This window comes from Epinephelus fuscoguttatus, linkage group LG5 (genome assembly GCF_011397635.1).
Source record: "Epinephelus fuscoguttatus linkage group LG5, E.fuscoguttatus.final_Chr_v1".
NCBI lineage: Eukaryota > Metazoa > Chordata > Actinopteri > Perciformes > Serranidae > Epinephelus > Epinephelus fuscoguttatus.
The window spans coordinates 45,364,495-45,384,623 of NC_064756.1; the positions used below are offsets into that span (position 1 = coordinate 45,364,495).

The window sequence follows — 20,129 nt, forward strand, 5'->3', positions numbered from 1 at the left end:
ATGGCCTCAGGCCACCTAATGTTACCATGTCTATTACAATTTGTCTGCATCAACACTGAGACTAAACCTCTGTAGGACACATGTTAGACGATATGACAGAATTACTCTGCCTTTAAACAAACAAACCAGCCCATTAAAACAAAGCCAGCTATCTTTTCTTCATGTCATAAAATGCAGCCTTCCCTTGTATAATAGCTCAGTCTGGTAAAAAGCAGGACTCAAGCCGTATGCTTCTTTAAGGAGAGACAAGATGATGAGTGTCTGTAAATAAATCCATGTATGGTCATGGGTGTGTTTGTGTGTGTGTGTGTGTGTGTGTGTGTGTGTGTGTGTGTGTGTGTGTGTCTGAGATTCACCCCCACAGTGTAATTCTCACTAACAGGCCCATTCATTTAGTGTCATTTTATTTGAAGCTCATCAAACTCCAGAGAGTATAGGCCCTCACCGTAAACAACATGCTCAACAAACCACACCAGAACAAACCCAGATCTAAACCGGTTCGGTTAGGAAAAACGCCGCACTGCTTTTTAAGTGCAACCCAAAACCCATCCCATAAGCCTTTTGAGATGTTACAAACAAACCCATAGATTGGGCAGTAACTCAAAATGTTGGAAATGCATCACTGATACAGAGTGTAAGATTCGAAAAAAAAAGTCCAAACCTCTGTCTCTTTGACGACTCCCAGACATAAATGATATTAAAGTAATTAGTAATTTTCCTCTGACTTTTTTCCCCATTGGATATTTTATGTGAAGGCTGCAGTAGGTTTTAATTAGTGGCAAGGCTTTATTGGGTGGCATGTTAAATGTGAAAAAGGAGCCTGGTATGGCATGAGATTAAAAGGATTCAGCAACACATGCAAGGGGGATGAAAAACACTCTTGAAAAAAAAGAGCCAAGTGTGCTACAAAATTTTGCACAATTACTTAGAACAGTTATATTTACAGATGATGAAGAGGTGGAATGGGGGAGGTACAGAGTGGATGAGCGATGGGGTCATGGAGATCATCATAGGTAGAGGGAGGAAGGCAGAAGAAAAGCCAAGTGAAGTGTAACATTAAGACAGTGGTTGGCTATTCATGCTGTATCAGAGCGACCAGAAAGCCAGAGAGCGAAGGCCCAGGGCCTGTAAACTCTTGAAAACCCACGCCCCAAACGAGGTGCCAAGCCACAAGAAGCATTTGCGTCAACTGGGAATACAGAGAAAAAAGGGACAGGGCCCTTCTAATTATAGAGTCTGGAAACGGAAGCGCAGGGTGATTAGGAGTTGAGGCGCTGCGGTCTGTTTATCTGGGAGCTTCCTCTCGCTCTCGAACCCTCTCTCCCCCCACGCTCCGCTCTTTCTTTCTTTCTTCCTTCTTTCTCTGTTTTGGTCAGGCCCCGCCCTCCCAGTGGCTGGAAAGTCTGGCCCCTGGGTTTCTGACAGATGAGAGTTGGCCGCTGTGTTCTGGCAGGGTCGGCATTTCTCTTCTGCTGATGGTAGAGTCTGGGCTCCAAAAAAGTAACAGCTCAAAAAGGCTGGAGAGCTTTGTGAGCGCAAGTGCCCGAGGACTGAGGACTGGGGCTTTTGTGGCCTTGTTGAAATACAGAGGCCCTCGCCGAGAGGCGTCAGTCGGTTAGCCCGCAGGATAGCCAAATTAAAAAGAAGCTGAGCTGCTCAGCGGGTGAAAAGAGAGGGTTTCGGGGAAACCAGAGGCTGGCCGGAGCAGGGTTTGACACGTCCTATTTATAACACCTCGTCCCAGGGGTTACAGTGTTATTTACGATGTTTTAGTACCAAAATCGCTGGCACACGCACTTAGACATGCGCTAAACTGGAAGGGATGACCTCTAATTTGCCATGTGTGCGAGACATGCATCCGCATGGGACATGAGGGAAGTGATATAATCATTTCCATAAATATCTGCTTTTGATTTCTCTTTTTTTTTCCAAAAAATCTTTGTTTTGTTTTGCTTCAGGCCTTAGTGTCCCATCTCTGACCATCCAAACAGAAAACATCTGGTCAGTCCCATTAATTCGGGGGGGGGGGGGCAGGAGAGACTGAGGACTGAGAGAGAGAGAGAGAGAGAGAGAGAGAGAGAGAGAGAGAGAGAGAGAAACAAAGAAGAAATGCAGAGAGCAACAAAGAGGGCCGTGATTTCCCTACTTGGCAACACAAAAGGCCACAACAAAACTAGTCCACTTTTTAATTAACAACACTAGGCACAAAATAGCTTTGAAAATCAGGAAAATCTCAAATTATAACCATGTGGAAGGCATAAAGCTTACAAGATGGAGTACTTGGGGGACTTACTGTTAGCAGGATGCATAAACTTCAGAGCAAATGAGCCCAACACACAAATGAAAGAGTATCCATCACAAGACGAGGCTTTGTCTTCAGAGCTGCCAATCTGGGGGGAAGGACAGGACTCTTTGTGCCTGTATGTACACATATGCTGGGAATATACAATAGATATTCACTCTGCATTCTATATACACAGCTAGCCAAACTATTGGTGTTGCCATGGGTACTTCGACCACCTAGGAACCATTCACAATGATTTATCTACCCACATTCCTCCCACAATCCATACACCAACCACAAATCCACCTGCATCTATTGTTATAATTTACAGTTTCAACTGGAGATTTTTTAAGACCAGCATCTTGAAATCAGTCAAGAAATCTTGTGGACATTCCTCAGCAGAGTGCTGAGAGTTAGACCTAGAAACTATAAAATATTGTGATGGTTAGAAACTGTTATAACAGTTATAGTCAAGTCAAAGATTATTAAGCACATGTTGTGTTCTAACCAGTACAAATCCGGCTACTCGCTACAGTGCTAATTGAAGGAGGCTAACCCTCTCACCACCACAGCACCACACTAATATACAAGCAGTTTTATTTCTGCTGGGCAGCAGGGTAGGCATTAGGGTTAATCAGTTACCAACAGGCCAAAGACAACTGCCTCTAATATAACAGAGAGGCTACAGTCGACTTACATATTTCTTTTAAAAATTATCAGCACAAAATGGTTTTATTTTTCGCTAAGAATTTAAATGGAGTCTATATAAATTTGCATGTGTTATTATCTTCCTGGTTTCTAATTCAAAGTTTCAGTGTGTATATACCTAGTCTTTCTAGACTAGCAAGAGCCTGACATACATTTAAAGGCAGAAACCAGAAATTAACACAGATGTTTAAGTCAGATGCTTAAAAAAAAAAAACAAAAAAAAAAAAAAACAAAAAAAAAAAAAACTGGTAACCATACATTGCTTAACTTCATTTTTGGCAAAACAATGAACCCTTAAAAGATTATTTCATTTAATGCACAGATTGACTGTGCATCGGCAGGTCTTATAAACATCTAGTTAATGAATTGTCTGTGTCTTCACTGTGCTGTGAATTATGATGATCTGGTCATGGGTCACTCACATCTCTTACCCACTTCCAGGACCATCTCCTTCTGTACTCCCTGCCAGTGATTCACACCACAGTGGGCGCAATATTGTAAAATGTGAAAATGTATTGTTTTGTAATTATAACTAGCACAAGTGCTCTAATGCACATTTTTTATATACACTGAGCAAAAATATAAACGCAACACTTTTGTTTTTGCTCCCATTTTTCATGAGCTGAACTCAAAGATCTAAAACATTTTCTATACACACAGAAGACCATTTCCCTCAAATATTGTTCACAAATCTGTCTAAATCTGTGTTAGCGAGCACTTCTCCTTTGCCAAGATAATCCATCCCACCTCACAAGTGTGGCATAGCAAGATGCTGATTAGACAGCATGATTATTGCACAGGTGTGCCTTAGGCTGGCCACAATAAAAGGCCACTCTGAAATGTTCAGTTTTATCACACAGCACAATGCCACAGATGTCGCAAGTTTTGAGGGAGCGTGCAATTGGCATGCTGACTGCAGGAATGTCCACCAGAGCTGTTGCCCGTCAACTGAATGTTCATTTCTCTACCATAAGCTGTCTCCAAAGGCGTTTCAGACAATTTGGCAGTACATCCAACTGGCCTGGCCCGCAGACCACGTGTAACCACACCAGCCCAGGACCTCCACATCCAGCATGTTCACCTCCAAGATCGTCTGAGACCAGCCAACTGTCAGAAACCGTCTCAGGGATGCTCATCTGCATGCTCGTCATCCTCATCGGGGTCTCGACCTGCAGTTCGTTGTTGTAACTGACTTGAGTGGGCAAATGCTCACATTCGATGGCGTCTGGCACGTTGGAGAGGTGTTCTCTTCACGGATGAATCCTGGTTTTTCACTGTTCAGGGCAGATGGCAGACAGCGTGTGTGGCGTCGTGTGGGTGAGCAGTTTGCTGATGTCAACGTTGTGGATCGAGTGGCCCATGGTGGCGGTGGGGTTATGGTATGGGCAGGCGTATGTTACGGAAAACGAACACAGGTGCATTTTATTGATGGCATTTTGAATGCACAGAGATACCGTGACGAGATCCTGAGGCCCATTGTTGTGCCATTCATCCACGACCATCACCTCATGTTGCAGCATGATAATGCATGGCCCCATGTTGCAAGGATCTGTACACAATTCCTGGAAGCTGAAAACATCCCAGTTCTTGCATGGCCAGCATACTCACTGGACATGTCACCCATTGAGCATGTTTGGGATGCTCTGGATCGGCGTATATGACAGCGTGTTCCAGTTCCTGCCAATATCCAGCAACTTCGCACAGCCATTGAAGAGGAGTGGACCAACATTCCACAGGCCACAATCAACAACCTGATCAACTCTATTCGAAGGAGATGTGTTGCACTGCGTGAGGCAAATGGTAGTCACACCAGATACTGACTGGTTCCCCCCCCCCCCCCAATGAAGCAAAACTGCACATTTGGCCTTTTATTGGGGCCAGCCTAAGGCACACCTGTGCAATAATCATGCTGTCTAATCAGCATCTTGATATGCCACACCTGTGAGGTGGGATGGATTGGAGGGAAATGGTCTTCTGTGTGTATAGAAAATGTTTTAGATCTTTGAGTTCAGCTCATGAAAAATGGGAGCAAAAACAAAAGTGCTGCATTTATATTTTTGTTCAGTGTAATTCAAAATGATATATTTATGTTTTCAATGATATACTGGGGAGGGCAACTCATGCTTTTCCCAGGAAGGGGATTTCTGTATATGAGGGAGGGTAAAGGGTGCAAATAAAAACAGAGAAAACAAAAAGGAAAAGAGTGGGAAAGGTGCATACGGTTCATTTGATGTACAGTGGGCTGAAACCAAGGGTTGTGTTTTTCTACACGCTTCACAGGCAGACCACCTGTGAGCACTTAGATATTAACAGATATGAAAAAAAGGTGTGTGTGGCTAACCTAGCTGAGATTAGTTTGATATTACTGTGCTAGAATGCCGACTCTTTTTAACAGGGCAAAAGTCACCTGGCTTTTAAGTTGAGCTGACACAAAGGCACCTTAGCAATCAAGTGGGTAATTGTTCTGAAGGAAAAGCTCCAGGCTTGTTCTTTCATCACCTTAAGTGGAAAACACACCCTTTAAAGGTCCAGTGTGTATGATTTAATGGCAACTATTGGCAGAAATGGAATAAAAGTAGTAGTAGTCTATAATCACCTGAAAAAAAGAACTGTTGTGGTTTTCATACCTTAGAATGAGCCATTTAAACCTACATAAGGAGTGGGTCCTCGTCTATGGAGCTCACCATGTTGCATTACCATGTTTCTACAGTAGCCTAGAATGGACAAACCAAACGCTGGCTCTAGATAGAGACATTAGCGTCTTTGCATCAGCCACTGCAGTTAGCAGTCACTCCACAACAAGAGCGTTGGAATAACACTGTTGTTGTTTTTTTTACATGAAACAACTTTATTCAGTGTTTTTACCAGTTTAAATCACAGGGTCTGTTTGTTTTAGAGAGGAATAGACTCCTGGTAAAAACCTCCTGAACATCTGGATCTTAAGTTATCAGAGAAAAAAGTGAGCACACATTAGCAGTTGCTGGGCCAGCAGCCCATCTGTGAGATGCCAAACAGTATCAGAAAAACACTGATTTGTAATATGTAACTGCTTTGTTCAGTGTTTTTAGTGATTTTAATCACCTGGTCCTTTTCTTCTGAAAGGAAGAGACCACTGTAAGTAATCTAGCTTGTGGTAAAAACCTCCTAAACAATGAACACTGAAGGAGTTCTATCCTTAAGAAGTTCAGTTGATTGCAATCTGTAATCCTCACTACTGGATGCCACTAAATCCCTGTAAGTCTTACACACTGGACAATTAAGTGTCTTTTTATGTATCATTTACATATTTGCATGCTTCCAACACCAACATTGGTGTAAAAGAGGACAGAGGTTTTATTTCATCATGCACTAGAAGGCTGCTCAATGGGCAGTGCACGGGATGAACAGGCTGCATGAGGAGACAAAAAGCTTCTGTTCTTACTTCACCTGCAGGAGATCATCCCCAAATGCAACAGCCCAAATTTACTGTCACTGATCCAAATTCCCAGTGAATACTAATACTTTTACTTTGTTTTCTTTCCATGGTTTTCCAACATGGGACAGATATGTTCTCACAGTAGCTCAGAAAGAACTTTAACACCAGGCCTCTTTTGATGCCATGCTTAAGAAGACCCAAAACTAATTGCTCACATCCACAATCTCCTCAAGATGATAAAGAATTTGGGACTGTGATCAGCACTTAATCCTCTTTCTGAGCAAACAGGCAGACAGTGAGACTGGAGAGGTAACCCCGGGACATTTACACAGTCTCTTTTAAACTTGTTAGAGTTCTGTTCAGTTCTGTTGACAAATGGAAACCCTTTATACATTCACAGCCACTGGTCATAGGTAAGATATCACAGTGGTCTTATTGTCCATTGATGTTAAAGAAAAAAACTGGAGGGCAACAAGTGTGGTAGAACATGGATATTGTGTTGGTGTCATTTAGGGTACTGCAACACCCCCTTGTGGACAAGTGTGGAAAAGTATGGTGGCTGTAACAAGCATGCAGGTCATTACTTTGCTTTCCTTAAAGTTTGGACTACATATGCCTGTAAGTTCTGCAAAGACATTCTATTTTGTATGCAACACATTTGCGAGGTTAATTTGACTGAATTTAAATGCACATTTAAATGTACAAATGGAATGTATTTATATCACAGTCTTTCTGCTGTGGTGGCACGGTGGTACACAGGTTAGCACTGCCATGTCACAGCAAGAGGGTTCCAGGTTACCTGCCCATGCTACTCTTGTCACAAGACATTTAGATAGATTTTATGATACATGAGTCAGCCTATCCAGGACCATATCCTGCTCTCCTCCAACATTTTTTTTTCCCTAAACTACCAGGCCCAATCCTAAAACAGTACTGAAAACCATGGAGCACACCGTTTTTTTAACATGTCTTCTAACGGGATGTCAGTTATGTCAGATAGTGTAAAATATCTTGCCAAACAAGCGATTGTGACATGAAAACGCCAAAGGTCTGATGACCGGCCACTAAAATACTGGGGATGGATCATCTTCTACCAGAATTACCAAAGGCTTAGCCTTCACGGCAGCAGATGAGCTAGATCCTCTAGTTAAGTGGATAGGACCAAAGTCATCTGAACAGGTGAAAATAAGAAACTGTACATCTTAACATGTACAGACACAGGCCACAGGCCTTGCCATGATGTGGAACTGGATTAAAGAAACCTATGGAGCACTTGAGGCAATAGAGGGGGCCTTATTCAAGAAAACTGAGTTTCCTAAAATCTCCAATAAAGCTCATCTGAAGCTTCAGGACCTTGCTGACCTTCTCATGGAGCTGGAAATAGCAACCAAAGAGAGTTGTTGTATGGATATGTAGACACAGCTTGGGGTATCCATCCCATTGTTGTACCATGCTACAAGGACTGTAAACTGAGTGGATCACTCTTGGTCACACTACATAGTGGATCACTGTGTTGCTTTTCCACCTTTTACATATGCTTTCTTCAAAGTTGTCTGCAACCAACCCGGATAAAAAACAACCCAAGTTTTGCACGGCTGTTGTCCAACTCCTGCCCTTCCAAGAGGAAATTTGAGAAACAAAGCTGCAGAACTCAGTTCTCAGTCAGAAAAGCAAGTTGATATTAAACCAACTACCCACCAAGCTGATATATCTGAGGTAAGCTTTGAAAACATGGCAAAACATTGTGCCATCCACAAGAGGCCACACTTCCTCAGTAACTGCCATGGTTTCAAAACTAAGCCATTGAATTAGAGTTTAACTTAACTAGGGGAAGAATAATTACTATTTCAGATGCTGTGCCTCAACAAGGCAGATCTCAAAAACTGAATGTGCAGTGTGACAGCAACCGGCACATCACAGCATTGCACCCAATCCCTTAACCTGGTAATGCAGAGATCTCCTCAGGATACTAAGGACTCATCAATCAGAACCAGCTCCAGTCTTCCAGAGTAATGCTCAATGTTGATACTTAACAATATTTCTTTCACCCTCATAAGGCAGGACAAATCAGGTTTGTGTTTGACTGAAGAGCTATGCATGAGGGAGTCTAATTGAAGGATATCTTGCTAAGCTGCCCAGATTTTAACAACAAACACTGAGAGTGCTTCCGGGCGTTCAAAAAGAACCTGTAGCTGTGACCATCTCAGCTGGCCTGGGAATGCCTTGGAATGTCCCTAGAGGAGCTGGAAAATGTTGCTGGGGAGAGGAATTTTTGGAATGCCTTTCCTAGCCTGCTGCCCCCACGACCGGGATAAATAGAAGATAATGGATGTGAAGGAGGTACATTACGTCAGGTCTTTCTGGTGCTGGGATAATGGTCAGTAAGCAGAATTACTGGTTCACTGGCCCTAAATTCATCAAATGAGTTGGAACAGCAAAATCTGTGTCTCAAAAAAAGAAAATATGTTTGAGCTAGTGGAGGCACATACTGGCATAGATATGACCACAAGTTGTTGCCTTTAAAAGAGAGACCAAAAAATTTGAGTGTTTTTGAAGTTGGAGATTGATGATCCACAGCATAGAAAGACGTGTCAGCCTTGCCAGTGCCTATTGTAAGACTCCAAACCAAAGTACTGAAAGTGCATAGTCATGAGCCAAAGTCACAGTCATTAAATGTTAACAATAAGAAGGGTACATCCTGTCTAAGAGACATCATAAATCTACCCTTTTGCTGTATAATTATATGTGGCGATTGCAGAGCAAGGCCATCCCCTCACTTCAGTCTGCCAGTCTGGATCATTAGTGGAATGAGATAAGTCTAAACTAGCTGCCAGCTGATTAGCGGTTCATCGAGCCACCCTTCATCTGAGTTGGAATGGATGTCTTTTGGACCCTGGAACATTACCTCTCATCATACCAGAGGAGGCATTGTGGTAAACAAGTGCCAGGCAGTGCTTTTTTTGACTACAGCTGTCCACATTATTAGCACTCCGGGGAGATGATTTTTTTTTTTTTTCTTTTCAAGGTCCCTGCAAGCAGCTCAGTTCTGATTGCGGGGTGAATTTCATTGGAGAATGCAAAGAATTGAAGGTCAGAACTGATGAGTCTTACTTATAGAACTACCTCTCACATAATGGATGCCTCTGAACATTAACCTATCCTATTCTTCTCATATGGGTGGGTCTTAGGAGAGAATGATAGGGACTGCATGCCACACCTTGGATGCTGCAGCCTAGTCCTCCATGTTCATACTATGCTCACTGTAAAGTCATACTTGTGTATCACAGCACAATGAAATTGGGATACTGTCCACTTTGGTGCAAAAGAAGGCATATAAAAACAAGATAAAATAATATATATGAAGAATAGAATAATATATACAGAATATACACCTAAGTGTGATCTAAAGTGCAGGTGATAAATAGATTATTGTTGGTGACAAATAGATTGTTGATTGCACATGACCCATTGTTGAAGAAAAAAAGTTAATCAGATGAGGTTTGTATTGTTTAGTGCTATTGCCCTGTTATAAAAGCTATCCCTGAGTCTATTTGTCCGTGACTTCAGCGCCCTGAATCTCCTGCCAGAGAGCAGCAGCTCAAACACCCAGTGTCCTGGGTGCGTGCAGTCTCTCAGGATGCTACGTGCCCTCTTGAGACAGTGGGTACTGTAGAGGTCCTTCAGGGAAGGGAGAGGGTGGCCAATGATTTTCTGGGCGGTGTTAATGATGCTTTGTAGTGCCATCTTGTGCGCCATGGTGCAGCTGGAGAACCACATAGAGATGCAGTATGACAGCACACTCTCAATGGAGCAGTGGTAGAAGACGGTCAGCAGCTCCCTCCTCAGGTTGATCCTCCTGAGGATCCTCAGGAAATGGAGACGCTGCTGGGCTTTCTTCACGACTGCTGAGGTGTTAGTGCTCCACTGGAAATCTGTGTCCATGTGCACACCCAGGAACTTGAAGCTGGGCACCCTCTCCACACCCTCCCCATTGATGCAGATGGGCTGCAGGTCAGGCTTCCTCCTCCTGAAGTCAACATTCAGTTCCTTGGTTTTTGAGGTATTGAGAACCAAGTTGCTGTCTGCACATCACCCCACCAGCCTTTGGACCTCATCCCTGTATGGCGTCTTGTCGCTTCCAGAGATGAGCCCCACCACGGTGGTGTCATCAGCGAACTTAATTATGGCATTGCCTGGGTGGGTGCTGACACAGTCATGGGTGTACAGAGTGCACAGAAGACAGCACAGCACACAGCCCTGTGGAGAGCCGGTGTTGAGGCTGAGGGCTGTTGAGAGATGGGGACCCTCTCTGACTAAAGACAGAGCTAAAGTCGACGAAGAGCAGCCTAGCATAGCACCCCTGCTGTTCCAGGTGGGAGATGGTGCTGTGAAGCACTGTGACAATGGCGTCCTCTGTCGATCTGTTAGCTCTGTATGCAAATTGAAGTGGATCAAAAGTGGTGGGAGGCAGGACATGATGTGACATCGGACCAGGTTCTCAAAACACTTCATTATAACAGGTGTCAGAGCAACTGGTCAATAGTCATCGAGGCTGCTGACAGTGGTCTTTTTGGGCAGCGGGATGATTGTGGCCAACTTCAGGCATGGTGGGATGATGAACTGGGACAGTGATGCATTGAAGATCTCGATGGTCTTTGAGCTTTGTGACCAGCCTGGAGGGAACTATGGTGTTAACACTGGACAGCAATCTCACCAAGACATCTTCTGTTGATTGGTTGGGACGGTAGGCAAACTGTAGTGGGTCTTATATGTGCTGGTGCTGGTGAGCAACAGATGTAATCCTTGACCAGTCATTCAAAGCACTATCATTACAGAGGTGAGTATAACCGGGGGTGTGGGCTTGTAATCTGTCATAGTTCTCAGAGTTTGCCTCATGCCTCTAGGATTACAGTGGCACAGAGGAGGAGAAACCTTCCAATGTAAGGCTCATGCTGAGACGTGGTGAATTGACAGCTCACAGGTATTTAATATGACACAGTCTCTGGCTTTGTTTGATATCTAGTGTCAGCAAAAAATGTTGTTGCACATTTCTGATTCATTGTTAGCGCCGTTAGCTTGTTTACTCTACTACATGAATGCCACTGTCTCACTGAATTTCTGGCTGAGCCCTGTGCAAACTTTAAAAATTCATATGGAAAAAAAAAAACCATCAAATACTTGAATTAAACAGCCAAATCTGATTTGAATTGTGATTTGTGATTGAATTGAATTGAAATAAATTGAATTGAACTGAATTGAATTGAAAGGAAAGTCAAGCATAACCTTTTAAAGATTAGCCAGATCGAAGACTCCAGCAACAACAAGCGCAGCATCAGGATTATTGGTCTGTGAGCAACTGAAGTCAGCATAGATCTGACAGGGCACCCTATGCCTGTAGTGGAATGTAGACCGCTGTGTGATAATGGCCATATGAATTACCTTGCTAGCCAGTGCAGTCTGATTGACAATAACTCAAGACCTGGAAAGGGATAGCATTTCACTATTCCCACTGTCACACCAGTCCTTTTTCAACACACAGCACACGCCTCCTCCTTTTTCATGCCATAGTCCTCTGTTCTGTCAGATCAGTGTAAGAGTCACCTGGTTAAATGGTGCTGTGCGCTATTCAAGGATTTAGGCAAGTTTTAGAGAAACAAAGGACATTACAGTTTCTCTTGGAACTGGTGCTGGTACAGAGGTCATACAATTTATTATTCAGGACCTGTAGAGTGGCTAGCAGAATGTGTTGTGGATTAATTGGCTGCCCTCAAACCAAAAAAATAGACTGTGGTGTTGATCAATATTTAGTAAAAATTGCTTCTGATAAAACCAAAGAAAGTCCAGAGCACTCTGAAGAAACAGGAGGCTGACCATAAATCCAATGCCAGAGGGTTTATTCTATGTTCAGAGATGACATCCAAACAAACTTTTATATATATATATATATATATATATATATATATATATATATATACATACACTAACACGCACACAACAAATGCTCACTCAACAAATGCTTGCCAGAAATCCATGTGATAGTATAGTATGTATTATTATTGTTCAGTATTTTTCACAAAGTACAACAGATATTTGTAAAAATAAACATACCAAACATAAATTTGCATACATTTAGCAGAGCTAACAGAGAGGTTACTGGATAGGTTTCTTTACCTAGCCTATCTAATTTACTACAAGCGATGTCAGTTTTGGTTAATTTGTGTGCGTGTGCGTGTGTGTGTGTGTGTGTGTGTGTGTTTGGAGAGGGGCAAAATGAAGTGACATATAAAAGGCTTGCCCAGCCTTGTGGATCACTGGCAGCTTCTACAGTCTAAATATGTCAAAATATTAAATGCTTCATTTAAAGAAAATGAAAGATATCAAAATTTGTTTTCAAATTCATGAAAACAGGAAACTTAGCAACATACCATATCCCCACAAAGCCACCCACCTACACACATACCGTAAAAAAAAAAGTTACTAATGACCTGCATATTACTGCACTGCGTGGGCTGTGAATGATTCCACACTGCTGAGGTGTCTGGTGTGTTGGTCAATGTCAGACAAGGCGGGAGCTGGGGTGAGTCTTTCTCAGCCAAGCTATCCAGAGGCCATGGTCACTGGCCAAACCAATTATTCTCTTTTTCTTGGCCATATAACCACATCATTTTTTTCACATATTTTACATATATTATTTCACACTGAACCACCAATCATAATGCGACTTAAATATTCAGTACCTTTAGTACCAAATGTGGCCATTTTAAGGAAATATGTTTATTCAATGTTTCTGACTCTTCTTGGATGGATGTTATCAGCTCTTGCATTAGGGTAAATGTGGTGTTGTTTTTGCGGAGGCCATAAATTGCATCTTTTCATGAGCAGCTGACATCTGTAACATTTTGTATGTTTAGTGGTCTTCAAGATAAACAACATAAAAAATTGGTCAGTGCTGGCTGTACTTGCTGAAACTCAAGAAATGTAAAATGAGTTTGCCTGGTCTTGTTGCTAAGATGTTCTCCTTGAAGAATGATATTGTTTTAAGTTTACAGATGAATGGACATTGGTAGTTTCTCACCTGCAAACATTTCACCAGTTTAACTTGGCTGAAATATGTTAATAAAACTTATTGTGCACAGAAAAGGCTTTCTTACAAGCGCTGATTAATTTAAGTTTCCTGCCCATATGAAACAAATCAAACAAATAATATTTGAAAATATTAAGGTAAAAGACTGCTGTTCCTCTTCTCTATCAGAAGTAATTTCTAAAATTACTTCAGGGAGAATGCTCTGCTCCATTTAGACATTCACCACATTACTTTGTAACATATCAAAATGAATGGCTAATACATAGTTTTAAGTAAATTCTTGGTCTTCTGCCTCTGCTTACAGGAACTGCATAGAATAGTACTAACTTCTGTAAGGAAACTGTAAAACATAGCTGAGATACCAGCCATAGCTTTAACAACTTCCTGGACAAAGACTGCCACCGAAAACTTAAACTACTGCAGTGATAGGGAATGTTTTTAACATAGATCATTATGTTTGAAAAAGCCCATCTTAGCATTTCGATCAAATACTGAAAGATGCAAGACAAGAGAGCCCTGCAGAGTAGCTGTTGTAAATCACATCAGAGCTTACATGAGAGTGTTAATTACTATCTTGGTGTGAAGACACAACTCAATCCATGCTTAATGTGTGGCTATAAATGTGTGGCCGAGTGAAGCTGGTGTGTGGGAATTCCCCTTGTGTTCAACATGTGCATGTGGGTCCAAGGTTTTTCTGCAACGGCCTGGTTTCTTTCACACATCAGTAAGATGGAGAGACAGAGTTATTACACCATGGAGAGCTGCCTTCACGGCACAGCTGCCTCAATGGTCAGGCTCAGCGGGCCAGGCTATTCATTAGACCATCCAGTTACTAAACCAGGGATATGGTTTATGGGACAGTTCTGTGTGGGGAGAGATTCAGTCTTGATTCATCTGCCATTACTCCTGGCTTTGATGGGGTATTCAAAACTTCCATATTCAGAACATTTGAATGTCTGCACAAAAATCAGCTTCTTATTCTGTTGTATCCTGCTATGTTTTATTGACTGAAAAGGCTAATGAAAGAGATTCTTAACAGCACAACTGTGGAAGTGTACTGCACCCAGTTTAAATTCATTTGTTTGGGGCGTCGGTGGCTTAGTGGGTAGAGCAGGCACCCCATGTACAAAGCTGTTGCCTCAGCGGCCGGGGTTCGAATCCAGCTTGTGGCCCTTTGCTGCATGTCATCCCCCCTCTCTCCCCCTTTCATGCTTTCCTGTCCTGTCCATTAAAGGCAAAATGCCCTAAAAATAAATAAATAAATAAATAAATAAATAAATAAATATTAATAATAAATAAATTCATTTGTTTGAGTGCCCTAATGACCCTAGGAGCTATGCTGTTGGGGGCATTTTGCCCCTAGTAGGGTTTCCCATGGCAGATTGGTTCTGGGCGAAGGGTCAGACGAAGAACGGTTCAAAAGACCCTTCATGATGGATACGAACAAGGACATGTGTACCCGGCCCGGAGGGTTACCGGGGCCCCGCCCTGGAGCCAGGCCTGGGGTTGGGGCCCGTGGGCGAGCGCCTGGTGGTCGGGCCTTCGCCCATGGGGTCCGGCCGGGCCCAGCCCGAACCGGCTACATGGGCTCGTCCCCCTGTAGGCCCACCACCCGCAGAGGGATCCAGAGGGGTTCGGTGCAATGTGGATTGGGCAGCACACCAAGGCGGGGGCCTTGGCGGTCCGATCCTCAGTTACAGAAGTTGGCTCTTGGGACATGGAATGTCACCTCTCTGGCGGGGAAGGAGCCGGAGCTTGTGGAAGAGGTTGAGCGCTATCGGCTAGATATAGTCGGCCTCACCTCAACACATAGTTCCGAGTCTGGAACCCTAGTCCTTGAGAGGGGTTGGACTTTCTCCTTCGCTGGAGTTGCTCCGGGTGAGAGGCGGAGGGCCAGGGTGGGCTTCCTGATAGCCCCCAGACTCTCTGCCTGTACGTTGGGGTTTACCCCGTTAGACGAAAGGGTTGCTTCCCTGCGCCTTCGGGTCGGGGAACGGGTCCTGACTGTTGTCCGTGCTTATGCACCGAACGACAGTTCAGAGTACCCACTCTTTTTGGAGTCCCTGGGATGGGTGCCGGACAGTGCCCCGACCGGGGATTCCATTGTTCTGCTGGGGGACTTCAACGCTCACGTGGGCAATGACAGCGGGACCTGGAGGGGCGTGACTGGGAGGAAGGGCCTGCCCGATCTGAACCCGAGTGGTGTTCAGTTATTGGACTTCTGTGCGGGTTGCAGTTTGGCCATAACTAACACCATGTTCAAACATAAGGATGTCCAACAGTGCATGTGGCACCAGGACAGCCTAGGTCGCAGGTCAATGATCGACTTTGTAGTCATATCATTTGACCTGCGGCCATATGTTCTGGACACTCGGGTGAAGAGAGGAGCAGAGCTGTCAACTGATCACCGCCTGGTGGTGAGTTGGATCAGATGGTGGGGGAAGACGCCGCGCAGACCTGGCAGGCCCAAACGAACAGTGAGGGTCTGCTGGGAACGCCTGGTGGAAGAACCTGTCCAGATGATCTTCAACTCCCACCTCCGGGAGAGCTTCGACCACGTCCCGAGGGCAGAGGGGGACATTGAGTCCAAATGGGCCTTGTTCCGCTCTGCCATTGTCGAGGTGGTGGTTGTGAGCTGTGGCCGCAAGGCCGCTGGGGCCAGTCGCGGCGGTAATCCCCAAACCCGCTGGTGGACACCAGAGGTAAGGGGAGCCGTCAGGCTGAAGAAGGAGGCCTACAGGACATGGTTGGTCTGTGGGTCTCCGGAAGCAGCTGACGGGTACCGGCAGGCCAAGCGGAGTGCAGCGGCGGCAGTCGTTGAGGGGGAGGAGTTCGGTGAGGCCATGGAGGAAGACTATCGATCAGCTCCAAAGAGGTTCTGGGAAACCGTCCGGCGCCTCGGGGAGGGAAGGCAGCAACTTGCTCACACTGTTTACAGTGGGGGCGGGGAGCTGCTGACGTCAACTGGGGACATTGTCAGGCGGTGGAAGGAATACTTTGAGGAGCTCCTCAATCCCACCAACACGTATTCCAGTGAGGAAACAGAGACGGGGGTCTCGGGGACGGGTCGTCCAATTTCTGGGGCAGAAGTTGCTGAGGTAGTGAAACAACTCCGGCGGCGGAGCCCCGGGTGGATGAGATTCGTCCTGGATATCTCAAGGCTCTGGATGTTGTAGGGCTGTCCTGGCTGACATGCCTCTGCAACACTGCGTGGACATCGGGGGCAGTGCCTCTGGAGTGGCAGCCCGGGGTGGTGGTCCCCATTTTCAAGAAAGGGGACCAGAGGGTGTGTTCCAACTACAGGGGGATCACACTCCTCAGCCTACCCGGTAAGGTCTACTCCAGGGGGCTGGAGAAGAGGGTGCGGTCGATAGTTGAACCTCAGATTGAGGAGGAGCAATGTGGTTTTCGTCCCGGACGCGGAACCGTGGACCAGCTCTTTACCCTCGCCAGGGTGCTGGAGGGGGCATGGGAGTTTGCCCAACCAGTCCACATGTGTTTTGTGGATTTGGAGAAGGTTTACGACCATGTCCCCAGGGGCATCCTGTGGGGGGTGCTCCGGGAGTATGGGATTGGTGGCCCCTTGCTAAGGGCCATCCAGTCCCTGTACCAAGGAGCATGAGTCTGGTTCGCGTGGCTGGCAGTAAGCCGGACCTGTTCCCGGTGAGGGTTGGACTCTGCCAGGGCTGTCCTTTGTCACCGGTTCTGTTCATAACTTTTATGGACAGAATTTCTAGGCGCAGCTGAGTGGTGGAGGGTGTCAGGTTCGGTGACGGGAGGATCTCGTCCCCGCTTTTTGCGGATGACGTGGTCCTCCTAGCTCCATCGAACAGTGACCTCCAGCTCTCGCTGGGGCGGTTCGCAGCCGAGTGTGAAGTGGCTGGGATGAGAATCAGCACCTCCAAGTCTGAGGCCATGGTCCTCAGCCGGAAAAGGGTGGATTGCCCACTCCAGGTCAGGGGGGAGGTCCTTCCTCAGGTGGAGGAGTTTAAGTATCTCGGGATCTTGTTCACGAGTGAGGGTAGGATGGAGTGGGAGATTGACAGGCGGATTGGGGCGGCGTCAGCAGTGATGCAGGCGCTTAACGAGTCCATTGTGGTGAGGAGGGAGCTTAGCCAGAAAGCGAAGCTCTCGATTTACCGGTCGATCTATGTTCCAATCCTCACCTATGGTCACGAGCTCTGGGTAGTGACCGAAAGAATAAGATCGCGAGTGCAAGCGGCCGAAATGAGATTCCTCCGCAGGGTGGCTGGGCTCAGCCTTAGGGATAGGGTGAGGAGCTCAGACATCCAGGAGGGACTCGGAGTAGAGCCGCTGCTCCTCCACATCGAGAGGAGCCAGTTGAGGTGGTTCGGGCATCTGGTAAGGATGCCTTCCGGACACCTCCCTTGGGAGGTGTTTCGGGCATGTCCAACCGGGAGGAGACCTCGGGGCCGCCCCAGAACACGCTGGAGGGATTACATCACCCGGCTGGCCTGGGAATGCCTCGGGGTCCCCGCGGAAGAGCTGACGGAAGTGGCTGGGGAGAGGACTGTCTGGGCTTCTTTGCTGAGGCTGCTGCCCCCGCGACCCGGACCCGGATAAGCAGAGGACAACGATTATGAGTACGAGTTATTCATGGCCATCAACAGGCAGCAAGATATTTGGCTAATTCAGCTGAACTACATGCTTAAGTTCAATGCATGTTTAATATCCAGGCCCAACAATTTTTAAGTACACAATGTTATATCTTTCAGAGAGGCTGTCCAAACCAATAATTGTGTCTTTCCACAGTGGTGGAAACTAGTAACTAATTATACATACTCAAGTACATTACTGAAGCACAATTTTAAACTACCACTACTGCAATTGTACTGATATTGCAACTGTACTATTTTTACTGTTCTGTTACATTATTCTTTATTCCATTTGGAGGGGGGTTGTACTTTTTATTTCATTTATTTGAGAGCCATAGTTACACCATACTTTGCAAATTACACACCTCTTTACGTAAATGTGACAGAGGCCTCAGGTCTGAATAAGTGTCACTTTTATGTAAAAGTTGCAATGATAATCTTACTACATTGGACCTAGAAATATTCTGCCACACTTTCAACATGGCCCACATTTGAATTGAATGCCATTAGATTAATGGAAGGGCAGCGTAAATTAATTTTATATAAAAAAAAAAAAAAAAAAAAGTATTAATCAATGTAATAAATTATCACTTTACATGACCCTTATTTTGTTACAACTGGTTATTATGCTTTCCATAAAAACAAACAATAGAAATGCTGTGTAAAGTCATCCTATTCAATTTCCTTGAGATCTGATACTTTATGATTGATAATGGCCATGTTTCCCAGATCGCTCTTAGCGCTAAGAAGATCTTTCACTAAGAGGGAGTTGTAAGATTGAGTTGACCCACTCTTAACAGTCTTCTTAGCGACCAAATGCTCACAGCTCCAGCCACAGCAGGCACATTTATATTACACTAAGCAATGAGATGTTACAACAGTGCGCACCGTATATATACTGATCTATTTTATACTTCAGATTTATATTCTTTAGCTTTAATTGGTGACAGAAAAGAACAAATTTCATTCTGCAGTGAAACGCGTGTCCTTACTGTGCATATGACAATAAACACTTTGAATCTTGAATCTATATGTTTTATGAAGACCCTATGTGCGCTCGAAGCTGTGGCACAAGTTATGCACTGAAATCTGGCAGAAGAAAAATAATCATAAGACGAAAAATAAGTATGAGGAATAACAAGTGTGTTCCAGGCACACAAATAAAATGAATCATCATGACTATCATTTATCATAATTTTTCCGCACATATCTCACATCTGCATGCACATATCAGATAGTTTACCGCACCCAAAAAATGCATCAGGGCGCAACAGAAACACATCCACCCTCCAAACCTGCAACATTTCACAGATATCAGGCAACTGACAGGTGTAATTGAGCTCAGCTGGAACCTCAATATAATACATTTCCTCATGATTCTATTGCCAAGACTCCTTCTTATTTAGTCCTAGTCTTGTTTTCATCATGAAAATAGGTCATTAACAAATATTTATTGTCTTAGTTTTTCATTAGAATTATTAGAACACACATACACACGAGCAGCAGGGAATTAGTGCGTTAGGTAGCAGCACTGTGTGTGACTTAAGCGCTGATGACGTGGTGGGTGATCGATGTGCCTGACATCGATTGATTTAGTTTCAGCACCGCGGTAGTGGTCAGCTCCTGTTAAGAGCATCTTAAAGAGCAATCGTAAGAGCGATCCTAAGAAGGGCATTAAGAACGCATCTGGGAAACACTCTTATCTTAGCCACCCTTCTTACCAAAGACATTCTTAACTGCGCTCTTAACCCCTAAGTATTAATCAATGTAATAAATTATCACTTTACATGACCCTTATTTTGTTACAACTGGTTATTATGCTTTCCATAAAAACAAACAATAGAAATGCTGTGTAAAGTCATCCTATTCAATTTCCTTGAGATCTGATACTTTATGATTGATAATGGCCATGTTTCCCAGATCGCTCTTAGCGCTAAGAAGATCTTTCACTAAGAGGGAGTTGTAAGATTGAGTTGACCCACTCTTAACAGTCTTCTTAGCGACCAAATGCTCACAGCTCCA

At 44.6% G+C, this 20,129-nt stretch overlaps 1 protein-coding gene across 7 annotated transcripts in view; it reads right to left on the reverse strand.

Moving 5' to 3' along the window:
- Positions 1 to 20,129, reverse strand: part of bcas3 (BCAS3 microtubule associated cell migration factor) — a 937,438-nt gene that overhangs the window by 705,024 nt on the left and 212,285 nt on the right. The window lies entirely within an intron of this gene.